Raw genomic sequence first — 6,246 nt, forward strand, 5'->3', positions numbered from 1 at the left:
ACTAGGAAAAAGTTTCAATAACATGGTTTCATAGAATGTTCCTCTCAGGGGGCTGAATGCAGCTACTGCTCCATGCAGAAAAAAATATCTGTCCTTTGGGTGAGGGCAGAAGGAGGGTGTCTGCTTTCATTGCATGCTGCTTTTCAGATGCAGGTAAAATGAGCAATAAGAATGTGGACAGATGAATGCATTTTTTTATTTTTCAGAAAAGAGCAGATCATTCTGGGGCTGCCAAATGCCCTACTACGGCTTCCAAATTCCTGACTAACGCTACCAAATGTTTAGGAATGGTTGCCTTTGAGCTCATCAGTGTTTCATTTAATTTCACCAATATTCCTATGGGGGAAAAAACCCAATATCAGCTGAGTCGTGATTCATTAGCCAATGGGTATCAAGTAGTGAGTCCACATTGTTCTTTTCCATGGGGCAAACTACCCATTTTGCACACTGAAATCTCTTCATCCAAGTCAGAGAGTACTTTTCTTTAAAGGTGCCTGTTTCATCTTGAATCTGATCTTTCCTCCTTTTACACAACTTCCTCTGAGCTCCTTAATTTGGTCAAAATTCCTCGCTTGCCAAGAAATAAAATCTAGATGGCTACTCTAATATTTGATCTTTATTTTCAATGGCAGCATTTTCACCGTTGGTCCTGCAGGTTACCTTCAAAATAACTCCTGGGGTAAAGACAAGTTTCAGTGATTAGTGAAGGTGATTTTCAGTCGGTGAAGAAGTTGGTACGGGAGGCAGGATTTACAGTCACCTACCTACTGAAGTGACTGGACACATGCAGGATTTCAGAAGCAAGCAGGTAAGCATGGGAGGGGGTTGTTCACTGTGATTGGTAAGCTGTTAATCATTCATAACTTCATTAACATCCTTGCTATCCTAAAGTAAATATGGAGGCTTTGCCTATCTAGGGCAGACAGATACAGTATGTTCTGCACCTAGTGCTGTACGCTGACTCTCATGCTGACTTTTAGTTGTCAACCAACCTAATTAAGGCCCCATTCTGCAAAGATTTATGCATATGAATAATCCCATTTAAGATAATGGGACTTCTCCCATATTTATAGTTAATTGTGCATGTAAAGCTGTGCAAGGTTGGGGTCTAAATGTATTATTATTGCTATTGATCACTGTAGTGCCCAGAGACGCCCACTGAGATAGGGGCCCCACTGCGCTAGGTGCTGCAGATACATATAAGTAAGATAGCGGTGCCCTGCCCTGAAGAGCTTACAATCTATATGGACAAGACAAAGAGTAGGAGGGGAAAGAGAAGTGAACTGACTTGTCCAAGGTTCATGCAGCAGGTCAGTGTCATAGGTGGGAATAGAACCCAGGTCTCCTGACCTCCCAGGTCCCAGTCAGTGCCCAAATAGTTAATGAAATTCAGTAGCTAGGATGTACAAGGCATGGTTACAATGTGCCAATGCACACTTAAACAATAGAAAATAATGCTTTATTTTTATAATTCTCATTTTTTTTTCTCTCTCTGAGGTGGGGAACTGACTGAAGGATTTTTCCAAACAAGTGGAATTTAGAAGATTTCTCCCAAACCCTCCAAAGACAAACCAAAGAGGGAGAAGAGCTGGTACTTTCTTTATAGGCTTTTGACCTCCCAAAGGACATATGTCACCCTCTCAAGAATCTGTTCATTCATCAGGTTGTTCTTTTGATCACATCATTCAACCCTAATTTTCTTTCCGTGTTTGGATTGTGTCATTTCATTTCAGACCCACCAAACAATCCAATGCCAGTGCAATGTCCTTAAACTAAAGCTGTCATCAGAACAGGGAGGAGGGCATGGTGCTGATAAAAAATACATACAGGAAAGATTTTCACCCTAAAGTTAGGCACCTAAATCCATATATAGGTACTTAAATAAGTGGTTTGGTTTTCCACACCTCAGTGGAAATTAGCTGCTAAGTGCTCAGCACTTTTGAAAACCTGACCACTTCTTTAGGTGCCTAAATATGGATTTATGAGGCTAACTTTAGACACCCCAGTTTGGAAATCTTGGCCATATACCTTTACACCTCATCCAATGTAAAACTTTCAGTAGACGGGAAAGAAAGTTGTAGTTTTCACAACGATCCTTCCCCATTTGTTTAAAAACAAAACCATACCCATGGTGGTCAAATGGGGCTGTTAGCAGCCCAGAGAGAAGAACTGACTTCCCTTCCCCCAACTTGCCACCAGCACCTCCTTTGAGTAGACAAAAGAAACCTAGAGAGGGTGAGAGGGCTAATCTCTCTGAGAAAAACAAGTGATTTTCCAGTAAACAACTGCAACAGCAAACAAAGAGGGTGAACAATAATGATAATCAAAAACTATATTGTAAGGAAGAGATGACCCCATCATGTGAGGTGTCTCACCGGCTCAGTGAAAACAACCAGCATTTTGGGTGAGCCTTCATCAACAACATCACCACGGACAACAAAATAAACCCCACAAGTTGCCATTGGATCCACTTGTGTTTGTGCCTTTGATCTTTTAATTGCTTCTTAGTTAAACTTCAGTGCAAATAAATAGTGCATTGTGTCAAGAAAGAGAGAGAGAGAGAGGGGAGGATAAGAAAGAAAGAAAGACACAAAAGAAAGAGCTGTTGACCAAAAGAGAAAAAAAGCAGGTTATTTTCCCGTCTTTAAAGGAGTGAGTGTGTCTGTATTTGAGGGGGGGGGGGGGGGAGAGGAGAGAAGAGATTGGAAATCAAAGCAAAATAAAGAAAAACACATTAAGCCTCAGGCAAATATCATCCTTACATCAGTAGGAAGAAATGGGGGAGAGGGCAAAGCCCAGGATTAACCTCGTTTGAGTTTATTCCCTGAGAGGTGAATTGATCCAAAGAAGGTATGATGTAGCAGCAGAGGGAAGAAAAATATCTCTGAGGCTGTACTGACAGCTAACCATATCCTTCTTTCTTTCTTTCTTTCTTTCTTTCTTTCTTTCTTTCTAGCATTTCCATGGAAATACTCACTGGAATGTCATGAGGAGGAAAGTCCAAACTCCTTTAAGCACAAATGTGAAACTCTGAAGGCACAATCAGCCCTTCCAAATAACAAGGGACAAAGTTGGCCTTTATAGCATTGTGCAAATATATAGAATTATGACATTCTGTGTATGGCTATGGAATAAACTAGCTTGCCAGTGATGCCTGGGAAATATGGTGCAGGAGGGCAGATGAGAAACTTTATAGATTGGAATCCTGTTGGCGCAGGGACTATGTCTCACTATGCGTCTGTGCAGCACCTAACAGGATAGGGCTCTGATCTCAGCTGGGCCCCGTAGGTTTTACCCAGTAACAAATAGCAATATTTTTCTGTCACCCACTGGATGGCTTTGTGGAACAGCAGCAACACAAAGGCAATTTTTCCTGCTACAACACCTGCCTTCTGTCAGTAGCAAATCCCTACAATCTAAAGCCTGGTTGAAACAGAACATTGCACAGTTTGACTAAAAGTATGGTTTTAAACCATTGTAGATAAACTGATGCAAACCCCTGTGTAGACACGCTGAAATCAGTTTTAATCTGGTTTATATTGGTTTCATTTGCTGCAATAAATTTACAGACACGTGCTAAACCAATATAATCAGTTTTAAAGACGTGTAAGTGGGTCCATATAGGGGTTCAAATAAATGTTGGTTAAATTGGTGCAATTTATGTATGTAGACATGGTCCAAGATCCCCTCTGCTCCTGATGTATTCTACAGCTGTCTTTAGGCTGACTCTACTTCTATCTATGGGTCTCTCTCTTCATAGAAAATCTAGAAGAACTTCACATATAATAGGTATACCTGGTCCTGCCTTAGGCAGGGAATATCACAAATTGGGTAATATTTTAAATGTGTCTGATACATCTTGTACACAAAATACAATTTATGAACTATATACTAGATCTTGATTTGCCATAGAGATTCTAAGCGGGGTGGAATGGTGGAGACATGTCTGTTGAGTAATTAATTGCTTTAAAACAGCACAGTATGTTGGCTAAGACAAAATACCTCTGAGGAATTCTGGAATCCCAGCTATGTATCTTTCAGGCATGTCTTTGACTGTTTTTTTCCTTGCTGCTGTGCTTCAGTCAGTGGGTCCTTGTGTCCAGTCCTCATTGTCTTCAGGATGATCATTGGATGTGATTCTTAAATGCTCTCCAGAAGCCACTTCCCACCTTATCAGAGACCCTCACCTTTGCTGTCATTCATTACTTAGCCCTGTCACTCCCTCTCTGAAGTTCCAGGAGCATTTAAAATGAGCTGGACTCTTAGATCCAACAAACGGTGTTGGGAATTCTGATCTGAATTTTGCAGCGTCAGCGCAGCAAAAACCTGAGGAGAGACGAAACAGGGCATTTTATTGTCTCTTTCTACCTCCTCTTCTGACTCACTTTTTGAACTGCTAGTCCTTTGGCTTTCCACAACAGAGTAGTTCTTTGGTCAGGCTCTTTTCAGAGAAAGACAATGGTCCTGGGTGAAGGTACTGGGCTATAACTCAAAAGAGCTGGGGTCAGCTTCTTGCTCTACTACAGTCATCCTGTGCAACCAGGGCCAGCTCCAGCATTTCAGTTCCATCGCTCCTAGAGGCGGTGAGGGACCTGCCGCCCCCGAATTGCCGCACGTGCCGCCCCTCTCCCTTGGCCGCCCCAAGCACCTGCTTGTTAAGCTGGTGCCTGGAGCCGGCCCTGCGTGCAACCTGGGTCAAGTTATCTAATCTCTCTGTGCCTCAGTACCCTATCTGTAAAATGGAAGTGATAATGCTTCCTTTCTCCATCTTTGGTTGCAGTATTATTGTAGTCAGGCTGGTCCCGGGATAGGAGAGATACAAGGTAGGTGAAGTAATACCTTTTACTGGACCAACTACTGTTCATGGAAAGCTTGTACCTTCCACCAATAAAAGATATTACCTCTCCTACCTTCTCTCTCTCCATCTTGTCCATTTAAATAGTAAGCTCTTCAGGTCAAAGACTGCCCCTTGTGGTATGTATGCACAGCACCTACCTGCATTGAGGTCTCTAGATGCTACTGTACTATCAACGATGATGTTGCTCTTGGAGTCAGTGAAATTGCTTATACTCTGCTTTCATTCCTATTCCTGATGCACACCGGGATGGGTTCGATCAGGAAGCCCAGCTATGAAATTGGTGGTGAATTGCCAGTGTTTTAAATGAGGAGGTCCTTACAGAAATGTTCCCCTTCTGCCTGGGATAGGCCCGCTGTACCAGGGAGGTGTGTGCTCAGAGTGGAGGGGGAGAGAGTGGGAGAGCTGAATGATTTGTTTTATCATTTAAACAAAACACGTTCTCATAAGCATAACCAAGGAAGGGAGGCAACAGCACTTGGCAAACGAACGTACACTAAGTGCACTTCGCTGGAAATGTTTATACTCTGCTGCTGAGAAATACTCTGAGCACATTGACAGGACAGCATGGTGCTCCGCTTGTGTAATTTGTAACGGGGTGAGGTGAGGACCTTGCAGGGGGCCCTGAGGACATTCTCCTCCCCTACAGGAGCACGATTTCTAAAATACCTGCCACTTCCTGCACCCTGGTACATTCCCAAGGCCCCAGATGTGCTATCCAGAGGCATTTATGTGAGGCAGAAGCAGCAGGGATGGTTTGGCAGCATCGAGGAGGAAGGGGGTGAACACGCCTCTCTTTAGCTGGGTGTGATACAACTCTACCAAGGGGAGCCCCTGACAGCACACCACCACCAGGGGTTATTACTTGCAGGATTGCTGTGTACATAAGAAAGAGGAAGGACATGGTGATTAATGCACTAGCCTGGGATTCAGGAGATCTGGGCTCAGTTCCCAGCTCTGCCACAGACTTCCTGTGTGATCTTAGCCAGGTTTCCAAAAGAGCTTAGCATCATCTAGCACAGGGGTTCTCAAACTGGGGGTCGTGACCCCTCAGAGGGTTGCAAGGTGGTTATGTGGGTGTCTCAAGCTGTCAGCCCCCGGGCAGCGGGGCTGGGGCTGTCAATCCCATGTATGGCTGACAGCCCCAGCCGCCTGGGGGTGGAGATTGCACTCAGAGGCTTGCTGCGTGAAAGGGGTTGCCAATACAAAAAGTTTGAGAACCACTATCTAGCAGTTTTCATGGGGAGGTACTGGGGACTGTGCACACCTGAAAGTGTGGTCTTTATTAGCTCTGTGCCTCAGTTTCCCATCTGTACAATGAAAGTAATAACACTCCCTTTGTCTGTCTTGTCTGCATAGACTATAAACTCTTAAGGGCAGCGACTGTCTTT

The 6,246-nt window shown here is 43.8% G+C and overlaps 1 long non-coding RNA gene across 1 annotated transcript; it reads left to right on the top strand.

Moving 5' to 3' along the window:
• Positions 1 to 13: 13 nt before the first annotated feature.
• LOC112059032 (uncharacterized) lies at positions 14 to 2,657 on the top strand. Its single transcript, XR_002888242.3, has 3 exons — positions 14 to 153; positions 656 to 808; positions 1,498 to 2,657. It is a non-coding gene; the product is annotated as an uncharacterized LOC112059032 (long non-coding RNA).
• The last annotated feature ends 3,589 nt before the right edge of the window (positions 2,658 to 6,246 follow it).

This window comes from Chrysemys picta, chromosome 4 (assembly GCF_011386835.1).
Source record: "Chrysemys picta bellii isolate R12L10 chromosome 4, ASM1138683v2, whole genome shotgun sequence".
NCBI classification, from domain to species: Eukaryota; Metazoa; Chordata; order Testudines; family Emydidae; genus Chrysemys; species Chrysemys picta.